General features: G+C 39.0%; 1 protein-coding gene and 1 long non-coding RNA gene across 3 annotated transcripts in view; both read right to left on the bottom strand.

Annotated features, from left to right (window-relative positions):
* Window positions 1-12,349, bottom strand: part of LOC128742576 (uncharacterized) — a 55,270-nt gene extending 42,921 nt beyond the window's left edge. The window contains exon 1 of the mRNA XM_053838980.1: window positions 12,039-12,349. The gene's annotated coding sequence lies outside the window, so the exon portion shown is untranslated. The remainder of the gene's footprint in view (window positions 1-12,038) is intronic.
* A 3-nt stretch (window positions 12,350-12,352) lies between these two features.
* The window catches only part of LOC128742577 (uncharacterized), a 198,446-nt gene continuing 191,566 nt past the window's right edge, over window positions 12,353-19,232 (bottom strand). For both annotated transcript variants that reach the window (XR_008412264.1, XR_008412265.1), the window contains exon 5: window positions 12,353-12,379. This is a non-coding gene — a long non-coding RNA (uncharacterized LOC128742577). The remainder of the gene's footprint in view (window positions 12,380-19,232) is intronic.

The following is a 19,232-nucleotide window of genomic DNA, read 5'->3' as shown; positions in this document are numbered from 1 at the left end:
ATTCGGGCGAAAGCTTTATTTAGTTTCGTAGTAGGCTAATTAAAGGCGTTAATCTTGCTTTTATCAAAGCCGATCTAATCCAATCGTTACAAACGTTTAGGTTCAAGTTTTAATCACAAACAAACATCATAGAAGTTTAAGCTTTTTTTAAATAACATACAGGACGTAGTATTTAACGAAAACGTTTTGCTCCTCCATCTAGTTGTTTCTTTACAACATTTTTAGATGCAATCTCGACTAAATCTAAAACAGAAATTCGAGTACCGTAAAAATGGAAGCAGCACAGTGACGACCGTTGTATATTACGTTCCAAGCTCTAATTATGCATAAACCAAAGACAGTAATTTGCTACCCTTTTCGAAATATCACACGCAAAAATTAACGTTACCCGTATCGAGACACTCGCAGTATCAGCAAGATTTTTTAATTAATGTTTCCCTAACCGGATGGCACTTATGTTTGCAATTTCCCGGTATAGGAGAAAAATTACCCACTTCACCGTATCGAAAGCGGCTATTAGGCGCAGGCAGTCCTCTCGCTGTACTGTACACTGTGTGAAATTATGTCATTTTAATGAATCGAATGATAGTAATAAGGTAGGAAGTGAATATGAGACTCCGGTGTGTGCTATGCACTAAAACAACGCAAAGTCGGTGCCATTTATCAGAGCCGTAATTAAGATTTTCTCATGACCAGTGAGAAAACAATGCAACAATGAAATCATCCCCTAATGAACGGGAGGCTACTCTGAGATAGTAGCACAGAAAAATAATGGCTTAAAACTTAACTTACTATTTTTGCAACTCTGTCCTTGACTTTTGTGAGGCTTATTTTTTTTTTGGTCCTCGGTCAAAACAACGCCCGTAAGTGCGTTGCCAAAAGTGCCAGGTTAACCTAGCAAATTTAGCAGGGTAAATAAACAACGAGTTCTCTTCACCCCTGTGTGAAGTAGAGTTTCGGTTTCGGAAGAGAAAATTTAAGTATCGACACTCTGAATGGTTCAAATCAATGTCAATAACAATGTGCCGCAAAGCTGCCGTCCGTCCTATTGATTGACTCCTCGAGGTGGAGTGGAGATGTGGTTTGGCTGCGAACGCCCACTTTAAAACTGCGGCGTAGATGTTTTTGCAAATGCTGCAGGAAAACACAAACGATTTACTGTGGTTTCCGACAGTTGGTTTGCTTCCGCTTACGATTTGGATTTCGTGGATGAGGTGAAGATATTTGTATTTAGATGGTCAGTTTTCTTGGAATACATTTTTTCATGTCACTATCTATAATTTTTGATATTTTTTTGGCATTTTCAACATTGGTTCAACCTGTACAAAATGTCTAATGAAAGCGTGCCCAGACGTGAACAAATGATGGGACATCCGACCGTTCAAAAGACTGTTTTGATTTTAGGATGGTAATTCTATCTTATCACAAAAATATTGGCCGATTGGATAGACAACTCTGGACTGTCGGGTGCAATTGGATTTTAAATCAAAATTGAAATTGAACTAAAAATTAAAGATAAAGTTGGATTTGAAATCGGGCTTTATATACGGCACTAAATGTGGACTAATTTGGGCTTGAAGCTTCATTTCAAATTGTACTGGAAATTGTACTTAAAAAGAAAATTTATGTTTCTCTTTGATATTGGATTTGTAATTTTACTTAAAATTGGAATTGAATTAGACTTACAATCGAACATGTAATTGAACATGAAAGTAAACTTGATGTTGGACATTGAATTAGACTTGAATTTGGAAATGATCAGAAAATTAGACACGAAGTTTTTAAAACATGTCGAGATTAGTCTATTTCATAGGAACGGAGCCTTCCCTCAAAGACCCGCGCTGAGAATCGCGGCTGACGCGCTGACAGACGAACAACGTCACGTGTAATACCTTGCAAGTCGTAAGGGCCTGCATAGTGTCTTCTTGCCAGTAAAAACAAGTTAGATTTAAACTTCTCGGTCGGTGGTTATCCACAGTAGACGGTGGAAGAGGCAAAATTTGTGTCTATAACCCAACCAGACGCGTTGCTATCTTGATAAGTGGGTTTTGCAGTCTCCTTATGTCCAGCGCCTCTACGGTTCAAAGGTACAAGTACAAGCGAACCACATGCCCTGGCGGGTGTTGTGGGTTCGAATCCGGTTATAATCTCTGATTATAGCTTGGTTCGACTCATGCACTTTCCTGCATTGGACAAAAGGTAGGAGTCAAAACAACTACTTGTTAAGTGTAGCTACCAAGACCCCCCCCCCCCTCCTCACCTTTCCGCTCTTTTCCCTCCTTCACCAAAAAATTTTCATTTCTTTTCCCTACCGTCCCTTCATCAATTATAGAACCTTCGTTTCTAAAAAATTTTAATATTAATATTTCTCTTGTTTTTCTTTTATACTGTTCCATGTTTTTTGTTTCATTGTTCTGTTTTTCTTCATTTGCTGTCCCATTTACATTCTCATTTGCCGCCTCGTCTCTTCCTATTTTTCGTTTCGATTTTTGGACTTTTTCTAACTCTTATCCTTCACGTTTCGCATTGTCGCCTATACCGTTTTTCCTCCTTCAGAAGGCTCGTTCTTTCTTCTTTTCAATCACGTTTATTCCGCTTTAGCTCCTTTTTTCACTTCCTTCTCCTAGCCTTTTCATTTTTCTCCGTTTGGTTCATTTCTTTCTAATTTTACCTTTTTTAATCCGTTTTTCTTGCTTTTTTCATCCCATTTCCATTTCATCTTTCTCCTTTCATATCCCGTTCGACCTCTTTTTTCCGTTTTTCTCGTTTCCTCCATCGGTCGCTCTCGCAATTCACCTTTTCCTCTTTGGTTTCTCTTGTTTTCTGTTCCATTTCCATTTCTCGTCTCGTTTTCTCTCTTTTTCTTTCCCATTTTTCTAACTTTTCTGTCCCGTTTTCTTCGCTGTTTTCGTCTGCTCTGAATTAGCTGCATTTTCCGTCTTTTTTTATCTCGTATTTCCTTTTTGGTGCCCGCTTTCCTCTTTCTTTTCTTGATTATCCTCTTCTGTTTTTTTTCATTTTCAGACCCATTTCTTCAGTCTGTTCTGGCGTTCCCTTTCTATTTTGTTTTCGTTTGTTCCATTCTTTCTCTTATTATATTCTGCTTTTCCTCCTTTCTGTTAGGCTTTGTTTTTCGTTTTGTCCCGTTTATTTTCCGTTTTCTTTTTGCCTCTCAATTTTCCTTTTTTTTTCATTCCAGCTCCTCCAAATTTGTCCCCTTCCCTGTCCGATTTATCCTCATTTTCTTTCTTGTTTTCCTCATTTTATTTATTGTTTTTCCTTCATTACTCGTATTTTTCTTCATATCTCTTCTCTCTTTTTATTCTTTGCTGGTTTTTTTCTCTTTTTACGTGCAGTCGATTTTTTCTTGTCCTGTGCTTTCTGTTTCATTGTTCAGTTTTTCTTCGTTTTCTCGTTCGTCCCATTCATTCCCATATTCACTGCTGTTTTTCCTCAGGGTTTTCACTATTTCTTGTGTAATTTTTATAAATGTTTTCTGCATTTTCTCTTCTTTTTTTCTCCTCCTTTTGTTCGTCTGCTCTTTCAGAAGCCTCGATTTTTTCTTTTCTGTCACGTTTATGCTGTTTTGGCCTTGATCTCCAAGTTTCCTATTATATCTCTCTCCATTTGGTCTATTTCTCTCCAATTTTAGCTTTTTCTTTAAACCGTTTTTCCTGGTTTTATTTACTTCTTTCCCATTTTTCCCCATCTTTCTCCTATTATGTCAAGTTCAACCTCTTTATCCCGCTTTACTCGTTTCCTCTTGTTTTCTGTTCCGTTTCGCTTCCAAGTCTCGTTTTCCCTCGTTTTCTTTCTTTACCGTTTTCCCACCTTTTTGTCAGGTTTTTATTTTTCTATCTCATCTTCTACCAGTGTTTGTCACATGTTCCCTTCTTTTTTCTCCCATTACTTTCTACCCGCTTTCTTCTTTCTCTTCCTTTCCTGACCCTTTTCTGTCCTGATTTTCCACTTATTTTGCTCTTTTCTGTTTCGTTTTTCGTCTTTTTTCTTGCATTTTCAGACCCATTATTTACAGTCTGTTCTGTTCTTTTTCTTATCATATCCTACTTTTCTTTTTTTCACGTTTTGTTTGTCGCTTTGTCTTGTTTGTCTTCCGTGTCTTGCTCTCCAGTTTGTCCTCATTTTCCTCATTTTATTTATTGTTTTTCCTTCTTTTCTCCCATTTTCCTTCTCATCTCTTCCATTCGATCTTTCTCGATATTTTTCGCTAGATCCTCTTCTTTTTTGCCTCATTTCCTCTTTTATTTTTTCTACATTTTTCACTTTTTACATCCCGTTTATTCTCTTTTTTAATTTTTTTTTGGTCACGTGCTTTCTGTTTCATTGTTTCGTTTTTCTTCGGTTTTCTTCCATTTTTTCTAAATTTCTATCTAATTTTCGTCTTTTCTAATTCTTTTTCCTCCCAGTTTTCGACTTCGTCTGTTCTGTTTTGACTCTTTCGGATCTTTCTGTTTTAGGCTCGCTTTTTCCGTTTGTTCTCTGGTTTTCCTTTTTTTAGCTTCCTTTTTAACGTCTTTTTTTTACAGTTTTTCCACTTCCTTTTTTTCTTTTTCTGTCCCATTTTTCAATCGCATTTCCATTTGTCGCATCTTTTTTATTTTACATCCCGTTTGACCTCTTTTCCACGTTTTCCTCGATTCCTCCGTCAGTCTACTATTTGCTCTCTCGCTGTTCAACTTTTCCCTTTTGGTTTCTTTTGGTTTCTGTTATATTTTCCCTTCACTGTCTTATGTTTAATTTCTTTTTCTGTCCCATTCTTCCCTTTACTTCTTTTTTCCTTTCTTTCTGTTCGAGTTTTTTTTTTCTTTTTTTGTCTGCTGTTTTCCTTTTTTTCCTGTCCCATTGTTCATCCTTTTTGAACCAGATTTTCTTCTTATTTTTCTCTTCTTTCTTTCATTTTCAGGCCCGTTTTTGCCTATTTTCCAATCTTTTGTTTTTTATTCTGTCAAATATTTAAGTTTATATATTTATATTCTTTTGATTTTTCGTCTTTTCCGTTTCTATTATGTCCTGCTTTTGCTCCTTTTCTATCTCGTTCTGTTTTCCGTTTTATCTCGTATATCTTCCATTTCCATTTTTTCTGTCCATTTTCCTCGTTTTCTGTTCTTGTTTTTTCAATTCTATCGCGTATGTCCCGTGCTCTTTTCCAAAAAAAATTTCCATCATCACTTGACCAAAAATAGAATTTAAAACTTATAATGAATTAAGTTGGTTTTACATTGGAAATGAAATTGAATTTGAAATCGGGTTTGAAGATGCACTTGAAAGCATCTAAAATTGGGAAACGGACTTGAAATTGAACTTAAAGCAGATATTGAATTTGGACTTTGAATTAGATATAAATTGGATTCAAATTACGCTTAGAATTGAACTTAAACCCTGTCTTTAAATCAGTGTTGAAATAAGGCATGAAATTAGAACTGAATTTGAACTTGAAATTAAGCTTAAATTAGGCTTGAAACAAAATTTGTAATTTAATTAATCCTTGGGCATGAAACTAAGCGGCCGATTACATTACTACAAACTGCGGATGTAACAGAAATTGTTTTGTTTTATATTAAACTAGCTGACCCGACAAACTTCGTATTGCCACAAATTAACCTGTGTTGTACATAAATCATGAATCTCGGATGATCTTTGTCACTATCTCGAGTTTTGCAAGCCCCCCAGTGGGCGGCGCTTCCGACGGCGGGTCACCGGCAACACTCGCGACCGGCTCGTCCTGAATGATCTAGTGTTACTATAGATAGTTTTTGTGGTCTTGTATTGACTAATGTTTTATGGAAGAGTCTCGAATTTCTCGAGTTCGCTTAGTTTTTGAGTTTCGCAAAAATTTCTGTTTTATTTGTATGAGAGTCCATATCCCCCTACCACAGGGGTGAGAGGTCTCTAACTATCATAAAATAAATTCAAGACTCAAAAATCTCCTACATGCTAAATTTGGTTCCATTTGCTTGATTAGTACTAAAATTATAAGGAAATTTATATTTCATTTGTATGGGAGCCCACCCTCTTAAAAGGGAAAGGGGTCGTAATACACCACAGAAAAAAAATTCTGCCATCTAAAACTCTCACATGCCAAATTTGGTTCCATTTGCTTGATTAGTTCTAAAGTTATGAGCAAATTTGTATTTCGTTTGAATGGGAGCCCCCCCCCCTCCTAAAAAGGTATGAAGTCCTAATTCATAATGGGAAAAATGGTTGCCTCCAAAAACACCCACATGCCAAATATGGTTCCATTTGCTTGATAAGTTCTCGAATTATGAGGAAATTTGTATTTCATTTGTGTAGAAGCCCCCCCTCTTGAAGTGTGGAAGGATCCTAATTCACCGTAGAAAATATTTTTGCCTCCAAAAACCTCCACATGCCGAATTTGGTTCTATTTGCTTGATTAGTTCTCGAGTTATGGGGAAATTTGTATTTCATTTGTATTGGAGCCCCCCCTCCTAATGTGGGAAGAGGTCCTAATTCATCACAGAAAAATTCTTGCCTCCTAAAACACCTACACGCCAAATTTGGTTCCATTTGCTGGATTAGTTCTCGAGTTATGAGGAAATTTGTATTTCGTTTGTATAGGACCCCCCCTCCTAAAGTGGGAAGGGGTCCCAATTCATCATTGAAAAAAAATTGTCTCCAAAAACACACATATGCCAAATTTGGTTCAATTCGCTTGATTAGTTCTCGAGTTAGGAGGAAATTTGTATTTCATTTGTACAGGAGCCCCCCCTCTTAGAGTGGGGAGGGGTCCTAATTCACCGTAGACAATTTTGCTGCCCTCGAAAACTTTCACATGCCAAATTTGGTTCCATTTGCTTGATTAGTTCTCGAGTTATGAGGAAATTTGTATGGAAGCCCCCCCTCTTAAAGGGGAGAGGAGTTACAATTCCCCTTATAAAGAGGGAGGGGTCTCAATTTACCATAGAATAAATTCTTGTCACCGAAAACACCCACATGCCAAATTTGGTTCCATTTGCTTGATTAGTTCTCGAGTTATGAGGAAATTTGTATTTCATTTGTATAGGAGCCCCCCCTCCTAAAGTGGGGAGAGGTTCTTATTCATCATAGAAAAAATTCTTGCCTCCAAAAACACCTACATGCCAAATTTGGTTCCATTTGCTGGATTAGCTCTCGAGTTATAAGGAAATTTGTATTTCGTTTGTATAGGAGCCCCCCCCCCACTTAAAGTGGGGAGGGGTCCCAATTCATCATAGAAAAAAAATTTGTCTCCAAAAACACACACATGCCAAATTTGGTTCCATTTGCTTGATTAGTTCTCGAGTTATGAGGAAATTGGTATTTCATTTGTACAGGAGCCCCCCCTCTTAAAGTGAGGAGGGGTCCTAATTCAACATAGAAAATTTTCTTGCCCTCGAAAACTTTCACATGCCAAATTTGGTTCCATTTGCTTGATTAGTTCTCGAGTTATGAGGAAATTTGTATGGAAACCCCCCCTCTTAAAGGGGAGAGGAGTTATAATTCCCCTTATAAAGAGGGGAGGGGTCTCAAATTACCCTAGAATAAATTCTTGTCACCGAAAACACCCACATGCCAAATTTGGTTCTATTTGCTTGATTAGTTCTCGAGTTATGCAGAAATTTGTGTTACATTTGTATGGGAGCCCCCCCTCTTAGTGGGGGGAGGGGTCTCTAACCATCACTAAAACCTTTCCTGGCCCCAAAAACCTCTACATGCAAATTTTCACGCCGATTGGTTCAGTAGTTTTTGATTCTATAAGGAACACAGGACAGACAGACAGACAGACAGACAGACAGACAGACAGACAGACAGACAGACAGACAGACAGACAGACAGACAGACAGACAGACAGACAGACAGACAGACAGACAGACAGACAGACAGACAGACAGACAGACAGACAGACAGACAGACAGACAGACAGACAGACAGACAGACAGACAGACAGACAGACAGACAGACAGACAGACAGACAGACAGACAGACAGACAGACAGACAGACAGACAGACAGACAGACAGACAGACAGACAGACAGACAGACAGACAGACAGACAGACAGACAGACAGACAGACAGACAGACAGACAGACAGACAGACAGACAGACAGACAGACAGACAGACAGACAGACAGACAGACAGACAGACAGACAGACAGACAGACAGACAGACAGACAGACAGACAGACAGACAGACAGACAGACAGACAGACAGACAGACAGACAGACAGACAGACAGACAGACAGACAGACAGACAGACAGACAGACAGACAGACAGACAGACAGACAGACAGACAGACAGACAGACAGACAGACAGACAGACAGACAGACAGACAGACAGACAGACAGACAGACAGACAGACAGACAGACAGACAGACAGACAGACAGACAGACAGACAGACAGACAGACAGACAGACAGACAGACAGACAGACAGACAGACAGACAGACAGACAGACAGACAGACAGACAGACAGACAGACAGACAGACAGACAGACAGACAGACAGACAGACAGACAGACAGACAGACAGACAGACAGACAGACAGACAGACAGACAGACAGACAGACAGACAGACAGACAGACAGACAGACAGACAGACAGACAGACAGACAGACAGACAGACAGACAGACAGACAGACAGACAGACAGACAGACAGACAGACAGACAGACAGACAGACAGACAGACAGACAGACAGACAGACAGACAGACAGACAGACAGACAGACAGACAGACAGACAGACAGACAGACAGACAGACAGACAGACAGACAGACAGACAGACAGACAGACAGACAGACAGACAGACAGACAGACAGACAGACAGACAGACAGACAGACAGACAGACAGACAGACAGACAGACAGACAGACAGACAGACAGACAGACAGACAGACAGACAGACAGACAGACAGACAGACAGACAGACAGACAGACAGACAGACAGACAGACAGACAGACAGACAGACAGACAGACAGACAGACAGACAGACAGACAGACAGACAGACAGACAGACAGACAGACAGACAGACAGACAGACAGACAGACAGACAGACAGACAGACAGACAGACAGACAGACAGACAGACAGACAGACAGACAGACAGACAGACAGACAGACAGACAGACAGACAGACAGACAGACAGACAGACAGACAGACAGACAGACAGACAGACAGACAGACAGACAGACAGACAGACAGACAGACAGACAGACAGACAGACAGACAGACAGACAGACAGACAGACAGACAGACAGACAGACAGACAGACAGACAGACAGACAGACAGACAGACAGACAGACAGACAGACAGACAGACAGACAGACAGACAGACAGACAGACAGACAGACAGACAGACAGACAGACAGACAGACAGACAGACAGACAGACAGACAGACAGACAGACAGACAGACAGACAGACAGACAGACAGACAGACAGACAGACAGACAGACAGACAGACAGACAGACAGACAGACAGACAGACAGACAGACAGACAGACAGACAGACAGACAGACAGACAGACAGACAGACAGACAGACAGACAGACAGACAGACAGACAGACAGACAGACAGACAGACAGACAGACAGACAGACAGACAGACAGACAGACAGACAGACAGACAGACAGACAGACAGACAGACAGACAGACAGACAGACAGACAGACAGACAGACAGACAGACAGACAGACAGACAGACAGACAGACAGACAGACAGACAGACAGACAGACAGACAGACAGACAGACAGACAGACAGACAGACAGACAGACAGACAGACAGACAGACAGACAGACAGACAGACAGACAGACAGACAGACAGACAGACAGACAGACAGACAGACAGACAGACAGACAGACAGACAGACAGACAGACAGACAGACAGACAGACAGACAGACAGACAGACAGACAGACAGACAGACAGACAGACAGACAGACAGACAGACAGACAGACAGACAGACAGACAGACAGACAGACAGACAGACAGACAGACAGACAGACAGACAGACAGACAGACAGACAGACAGACAGACAGACAGACAGACAGACAGACAGACAGACAGACAGACAGACAGACAGACAGACAGACAGACAGACAGACAGACAGACAGACAGACAGACAGACAGACAGACAGACAGACAGACAGACAGACAGACAGACAGACAGACAGACAGACAGACAGACAGACAGACAGACAGACAGACAGACAGACAGACAGACAGACAGACAGACAGACAGACAGACAGACAGACAGACAGACAGACAGACAGACAGACAGACAGACAGACAGACAGACAGACAGACAGACAGACAGACAGACAGACAGACAGACAGACAGACAGACAGACAGACAGACAGACAGACAGACAGACAGACAGACAGACAGACAGACAGACAGACAGACAGACAGACAGACAGACAGACAGACAGACAGACAGACAGACAGACAGACAGACAGACAGACAGACAGACAGACAGACAGACAGACAGAAATCCTTCTTTATAGGTATAGATTTTATATAGAAGATGAGGCACGGACCCCAATGAGCCCCAACTTAGACACGCCCGTGTCAATTAGTGTTTTAATATTTCTGACGACGGCTGAACAGGAAAATTAGTAAGCGGAAACGTAAAGGAAAAGGAAAGGATTGTTTTGCACACATAACTTTCCCGTGACTAAAAAATCTAATTATAAAAAAATTAACTTTCTCCAAAAGGACCAATTTCGGAAAAAACTAATTATGCCAAGTTTTCTAATTAGACGTGGGTTTTACACTCTACAAGTTTCATTCAGTCCTAAAAACATAATGCCAACATCTGATTGAGTTGGCGCGAAATTCGTCAGCTTCCGTCTCTTGCTCATAGTATATAAATTTAAAATTAATGAGTTCCATCAGGTACATTGTATCAAACTTCTGCAAACCCGTTAATTTTGAATATGCAAAATGTTGGGAAAAAAGCGGTGGATGCTTTCCGGCATGAAAGTAGTTATAATAAAAGCATAGAAGAACACCCAGAACGAACCTTCAGAAGGCCATGCAACAATTACGATTTCACAATCATGCAAGTATTTTCTCAACTGTTCACGTGCACCACGTGCAACACACCTGGCTGCTCTGGCCATCGCAACCCAGCTTACACAATGGACGGATCCCACGGGAAGACTGTATTTAATCAGCAGTTTTAAAGTGCACGCTTTACGAGCTGTTTGTTTTCTCGTTTATCAACGGTTTGTTACGTGAAAGTCTCTCAAAGTTGCAGAAATAGAAACTTAGTTGTTGCATTCTAGTGAAGATGAAAACAAAATTGGCACTCAAGCACCAACCGATAAGAAACTTAATTAAAAGTCGCTCATGTCAGGTACAACTAATTTTGTTTTGGCCTTTTTCTTGTAAGGAAACTTCCATGACCTAACTATGCTTGATAGAGATTTACTATTCGCCGTTAAGTGTATCTGAAATTGTAGAGCAATAAAACGGCTTCTAAGGTAACCTAGAAATAGGTTCTATCCATTGTAGGTTCTGGTCGAAGCAAGTGATTTGATTGTTTTTATGGACATGGTTCAATAAAAGAAACTGATAGAATTTAATATCTATTCTCAGTTTACTACCCAAGCCGTACCTTGATCCGACGAACTTTATTTTTTTATGGACCAATTCCATTAAATCTCTCACCCGTTGTTGTATTGTACGGCGCAATCGCAGTCTTCATATTCATAAAATGAACCGGTAATTCGCGTTCTGGCACGTAATGTGTCAAATAAGAAATCGATTTATAATCTAAGTGTCTGTCACAATTGACTACAATCAACCGAGATAACGCCTGCGTTGCACAATTAGCATTAATTTAATAGCTTCACCTCTCTTAAGGGTCCCACCAGCGCAGCAGAGAAACGATTAAAACACAGCATAGCTCGCTCGGTTGTTGTCACAATGGCACTGCGGCCGCCCGGTTGCTCCTCATAAAACCTTTAGCACCGGTAATTACGGCTAGAAACCCTTGCTTCGTTAGTAATATATTATTCAACTCACCAGCGCCGCGCGCAGTCAGCAGCAGAAGCAGAAATCGGCCACCATCGGACGTGGTGGCAGCACGGTTCATTAAGACGAAACAGTTATGACTTCGGAAGCCCTTTCAGCGGCGATTGTAATGGTTGGAACTAGCGGAATTCTTCTTCTTCTACTACTACTACTTTTCTCCCCACACTGGTGCCTCTTGTTCCGTCCAGCGGAAGTGGGCTTGCAGGGTTTTTTGTTTGGTTATTTGGCTGCTAGAGCTTCTAGCCCCAGTTGATGGGGGCTGCGTTCTGGGCGATCAACTGATCAAATCGATGTGACGATAGATCATACCAGTGGAGTGGGTTAGTTGTTATCTGAAATGAAAACCAAAAGAATAGCGAGTTAAGAAGGTGCTACATGTAAACTTTCAAATAACCTAGTTTTTTTATTAGCTAGTTTAGTTAGATGTTAGGAATGCAGAAAAATGTTAAACGTTTTCACGACATAATTGACGTCAGTAAAAAAAATCACTTCCAAATGATATCGCTAGCGAAATGCATGTTCTCCTTTCCAAGACCCCGAAAAAAAAGAATGCTAAAAGCGTAGTCCAATTTGAACCGGTTTCGGACTTGAAACGAACGAGGGACGATTATCATTCCAGCGAGGGTCGCTGTGTGGCATTTCGCTGACCTCCTTCGAGAGGCCCGGCCGGCCGTAGGGTAGGCAAATTGAATGGCACGCTTAACATATGAGATTGGTATCGGCTGCTTTTTAGATGACCCACTAGTACTACCTGCCCGGAGGGGGGCCGGCCGCGATCGGCCGAACTTGAGCTGGGTGTTGGACGTTTAGCACCTAGTTTCAAGAAAATGACAAAACACAGACGTGCCGCTTCCCAATCTAGTTCAGACGCTTGAAATTCGTTAAATTGAAATAAAACTTTAGTAGCAAATAAATGTAATTATAATGAAACAGGGTTTTCCTAAATAGCTTCAACCAGTAGTACCAGTAGTTAGTACATTTATGACTCCTGGAATGGTGTAAATAGTTGATTTTTCCATTACTTTTACTGTCTCAAAAGTAACAAAATCAGCGTTGAGTACACATTCTCTCAAGCTTTCAATTTACCACCGGACAAATGGTTTGGCTGTTTTTGATTTCCATGACTATTTTTTGAAAAGCTGTTTTATGTCATAAGGTTGCGGGGCAATTTCTATAAATATTTCAAATGAAAAATTTATTTTTCTTTTTCAACGCGAATTTTTCATGTCAAAAATGGAAAATATAAGAGATAGAAATCACTTGAAAATCACACAAAATGCACGCAAAATATTTTGTATATCTTAAAATGAAGAAGTCTTCAAAAACCTTCAAAACTTCTTCTAAACTTCGTTTAAAGCCAAGCATAATGGAATGAAACATATTTCCTGTGATAATTGTACTGGAAAAATTATCTACATCGTTTTGAACAAACAGAAACAAAATTTTATAAACTCTTTCAAGTACTGTAACGGTTAAGATTTAACCAAACAAGAATACGTGTAAAAAAATTTAATTTACTACCTACTAAAAAGTTAGATTGTGTTTCTTTTTGTATTAGTATAAAATGCAGAAAAAATATGCAGCTAAACATCTGCCAGACCAGATTCGAATTGCCAGGCATTCCATTTAACTCCTGCCATCAGATTTGTTTATACCATCTACCTGTAGTCCTCTTTGGCCACCGCAGACCGTTGATTTGCCTGAAACTGCTTCCTGCTGTTAACAATTTTTTGGGTCCACTTCTGGCTTCCCAACATTTCTCGATTGGGAGGTACATGTTTTGGGCCCTACTTGCAAGCGGTTGCTGGCATACTACTCCATTACCTTTGCTACGTAATGGCAGCATGCCAAATCCGGCCAAAACAGCACGGAACAGTCGTGTGACTTCAGAAAATGCAACACATGTTCTTTTACCCACTCGTTCATGAAAATACCTGATTAACGGTTGCAATAAAAATGCCAATTTTCAAGACAGAAGTACAGACTGCCTGCCATACTAAATATTGACGGATTTCACGGATTTCAACTCGTCTATGGGGTTGGCAGCACCCTTTCAAATTTCAATGAAACTTTTTGTGTGTAAACAGTTCATGTAAATAAACAACTTTGCATACTTAATTTTTCGAAAATTGGTCTGGCTTTTTTGAAAGGGCTTATTTTTTTCGCTTTTTTATTATAAAAAATATAACTCGAAAATTATAGGACCTACAAAAAAATAATCTATGGGTGACTTTTAGAAAATCTTCTGAATTTTCATAAAAAAATACTGAAAATAATAATAATTAATTTCTACACTGAGAAAAAACATTTTAAAAACTAAAACAATTCTTCCATACATGAGGGGGTGAGAAGGAAAGGGGTGTAAGTGACAAAATTGAAAAAATCGAGATAATGGTAAGAAACGATACTTTGAGTATGGTTTTATGCATGCCAGAAAATTCACATCAAAATTTTACCGTTTAATGACTTTTTTAAAAACATGAAAAAAACGAGCAAAATAAAAGTTGGTTTTCGTTTGGAAGGAAAGGGGTGTAAGTGCACTATCTGAGCAATTCTAGCTCAACTAACAAAACGGTTTGTCTCGAATATTTTTTATTGAAATGAAATTTTTCCGATATGTTGGATGCCACACCAGGATTCATTTTCCACGAAACTTAATTATTTTCGTCAAGAGTAACTTTTCAAAAGGGCGTATTTATAACTGGGATTTTTTTTAAATCTCGGAAACCACTTCTTTGTTAAAAATGACGTCTACGGAAAAGTTATAGGAAATTAAGTATATTTTCGGAAAAAAATACACTGAAAGAAAAAACTTTTCAAAATCAAGACAAAAATCATTAAACTTGAATTATCAAAACATGTCCCCTCAGATTTGACTCATTTTTTATTAATTTTTTCAAAAATATCCTAATTTTACTTTTTTTGTAAAACCAAAACAAATTCAAATGCTACGCATTATCATGTTATGTCATTTTAACTTTTTTTTAAGCCCAGCCGTTCTCAAGTTATGCCATTACTTATATTTTATTAAGTTTTTGTCCTTCCGATGTGAGGAAACTGAAAGGGGGGGGACAATGTGATTTTTTTAATCAAGCAAAAAATGCGTTGTAGGGGTTACATACAGTTTAAATTCTAGAAAAATCGTTGTCTAAAACGTTTCCGTTTCCGAAAAAAGTAATTTCTTCGATTACTAAGATTATGGCAACCAAAAAAAGGATAATGATACATAAACTAGTGCTTGAAAAAATTCAGAACTATTTTCTAAATCATCTTAAACATGAATGTCACTTAAACAACATTTCCGAAGACCGCAACGTTCTAGAGCAGTGATGGCCAAAGCACGGCCCTTCGTGATAATTTGTGCGGCCCGCGGGCTAATTTGAGGGATGGCAGACTTATGAATAATTTTTTTGATGACACAGGGGTCACTTAGTTCAGTCGTAGTACCTCGTGCATATTGTAGATTGTTTAAATCTTGTGATGATTGCTAAAAATCGGCTTTTGCTGTCGCCTATTTTACATTTTGGTATGCGAAAGAATAGCCAGAGGTCATTGCGGCCCGCGGACTCATGGGGCGACCTGATTTGGCCCGCACCACGTTTATGCCTGGGCAACACTGTTCTAGAAAGTCAGCAGCGCAAGATACAGCCCACACGAGTATATAACATGTATGGTGGCACGACGTAGTGCAACAATTCTATACTATTTTACACACTATCGGCCAGGCTGTTATTACTCAAACAATTTTCCCGAAGAAAGTAATATTTTTGGTTACTCGTATCATGATATATTAAGTATACGAATATACGCTAGAGCCGACCGATGAGAAAATTCTGAACTATTGTCCATACCATCTTGAAGGTGACAGTCACTTGTATAAACTTGTCGAAGACCATTACTTTCTAAGTAATCAGTAGTGTAAGTTACAGCCTATACAGTAATATTACATATACAGTAACGCCACGTAGGGAGACAATTCTGCATTATTTTCTATACCATCTGCAAGGCTGCTATTACTTAACAACTTTCCCTAAGAAAGTAATATCTGAGGTTACATGGATTATAAGCTACTAGCTGACCCGACAAACTTCGTATTGCCACAAATTAACCTGTGTTGTACATAAATCATGAATCTCGGATGATCTTTGTCACAATCTCGAGTTTTGCAAGCCCCCCAGTGGGCGGCGCTTCCGACGGCGGGTCACCGGCAACACTCGCGACCGCCTCGTCCTGAATGATCTAGTGTTACTATAGATAGTTTTTGTGGTCTTGTATTGGCTAATGTTTTATGGAAGAGTCTCGAATTTCTCGAGTTCGATTAGTTTTTGAGTTTCGCAAAAATTTCTGTTTTATTTGAATGAGAGTCCATATCCCCCTACCACAGGGGTTCCATTTGCTTGATTAGTTCTCAAGTTATAAGGAAATTTGAATTTCATTTGTATGGGAGCCCCCCTCTTAAAAGGGGAAGGGGTCGTAATTCACCATAGAAAAAATTTCTGCCTTCTAAAACACCCACATGCCAAATTTGGTTCCATTTGATTGATTAGTTCTCGAGATAAGAGGAAATTTGCATTTCGTTTGTATGGAAGCCCACCCGCTTAAAGAGGAGATGGGCCATAACTCGCTTTCTAAAGAAGAGAGGGGTCTCAATTCACCATAGAAAAAAATCTTGCGTCCAAAACCACTTACATGTCAAATTTGGTTCCATTTGCTTGATTAGTTCTCGAGTTATGAGGAAATATGTTTTTCATTTGTATAGGAGCCCCCCCTCTTAAAGTGGGGAAATCCATAGAAAATATGCCATAGAAAATATTCTTGCCTACAAAAACACCCACATGATAAATTTGGTTCCATTTGCTTGATTAGTTCTAGAGTTATGAGGAAATTTGTATTTCGTTTGTATAGGAGCCCCCCCTCTTAAAATTGAGAGGGGTCCTAATTCACCATAGAAAATATTCTTGCCCTCGGAAACTTTCACATGCCAAATTTGGTTCCATTTGCTTGATTAGCTCTCGAGTTATAAGGAAATTTGTATTTCATTTGTATACGAGCCTCCCCTCCTAAAGTGAGGAGGGGTCCCAGTTCATCATAGAAAAAATTTTTGTCTCCAAAAACACCCACATGTCAAATTTGGTTCCATTTGCTTGATTAGTTCTCGAGTTATGAGGAAATTTGTATTTCGTTTGTATAGGAGCCCCCCCCTCTTAAAGTGAGGAGGGGTTCTAATTCACCATAGAAAATATTCTTGCCCTAGAAAACTTTCACATGCCAAATTTGGTTCCATTTGCTTGATTAATTCCCGAGTTATGAGGAAATTTGCATTTCATGTGTATAGGATCCCCCCTCCTAAAACGGGGAGGGGTCCCAATTCATCATAGAAAAAATTTTTGTCTCCAAAAACACCCACATGCCAAATTTGGTTCCATTTGCTTAATTACTTCTCGAGTTATGAGGAAAATTGTGTGGAAGCCCCCCCTTTTAAAGAGGAGAGGAGTTATAATTCCCCTTATAAAGAGGGGGGGTCTCAATTTACCATAGAATAAATTCTTGTCACCGAAAACACCCACATGCCAAATTTTGTTCTATTTGCTTGATTAGTTGTCGAGTTATGCAGAAATTTGTGTTTCATTTGTATGGGAACCCCCCCTCTTAGTGGGGGGAGGGGTTTCTAACCATCACTAAAACCTTTCCTGGCCCCAAAAAACCTCTACATGCACATTTTCATGCCGATTGGTTCAGTAGTTTTTGATTCTATAAGGAACATACGGACAGACAGACAGACAGACAGACAGAAATCCTTCTTTATAGGTATAGTTAGCAAATAAAACGAGCTCGCATGTACACTAGCGCCGCACGTTGAGAATATTCTGAACTATTTCCTGTGCCATCTCCGAGATGACAGTCATTTGAACAACCTTCGGGATTGCAACGTTCTAAATAGTCAGTAGCGTAAGATACAGACTATACAAGAATATTACATATGCACTAGCACCACGTAGCGAGAAAATCCTGAACTGCTACCGCCTGCCCGCTAACCTACCTTTCAATGAAGATGATTGTTATATGATTCCAAGATATGCACTTGAACCTTTTTCACTCTGAGTAGTAATTCCTTATAATCGCTTGGAATGAAAGGGATACAAGTGCATAACTTAGAAGGAAAGGGGTGTAAGTGCAAATAACATTTTCAAAAATGTCTTATAAATTCCGAAAATCAAAGTGCTTTTGTAAGATTTCAATAGAATTTAATAAAGAAATGTTAACACAACCATAGTGCGTCATTAGTTTTGTATTATTTGACCTGACGAATTTTCTAGACGATATTAACTTTGGAGCTGATTTTCTCGAAATTCACTTTTTGTCACTTACACCCCTTTCCTTCTAACCCACTCACATCATAAAAAGGGCATATTTAAGGGAAAGAAGTTTTTCTAACAAAAACTTTTTCCGGGAAAAGGTATTTCAGTATTTTCGACAATTACAGCACCTACAAAAATGATGTATGGGTAACTTTCAGACAACTTTGTCTGAATTTCATAAAAAATACTGAAAAAAATAAAAAACATTTCCACACTGAGAAAAAAACAAGAATTACAGCACCTACAAAAATGATGTATGGGTAACTTTCAGACAACTTTGTCTGAATTTCATAAAAAATACTGAAAAAAATAAAAAACATTTCCACACTGAGAAAAAAACAAGAATTACAGCACCTACAAAAATGATGTATGGGTAACTTTCAGACAACTTTGTCTGAATTTCATAAAAAATACTGAAAAAAATAAAAAACATTTCCACACTGAGAAAAAAAAACTTAATACTTACGCATCTTAAAAACTAAAATTTGATTTTCTTAAAAAGCACAGGTTGGAAATTGATGAAATTTGTTTTGCAGGTAGATATTTATATGGCCTACAAGTCTTTAATATATAGTCAAATGGACATATTTAATGGATAAAAGTTATTCTAACAAAAACTTTTACAAGTCCTTCCTGGGAAAAAGGGTATAAATAGGTATAAGTTTTTGGTAGAAAAACTTTTTTCCTTAAATATGTTCATTTTGCAATATATGAGAGACTTGTAGGCCATATAAATATCTACCGTCAAAACAAATTTCATCAATTCCCGAGATGGGCATTTTTAGCAAATTGAATTTTAGTTTTTAAAGTGGTTTTTTCTCAGTGT

Source organism: Sabethes cyaneus, chromosome 3 (genome assembly GCF_943734655.1).
Source record: "Sabethes cyaneus chromosome 3, idSabCyanKW18_F2, whole genome shotgun sequence".
Classification (NCBI taxonomy): Eukaryota; Metazoa; Arthropoda; class Insecta; order Diptera; family Culicidae; genus Sabethes; species Sabethes cyaneus.
This window is presented reverse-complemented; position numbering and strand designations above follow the sequence as displayed.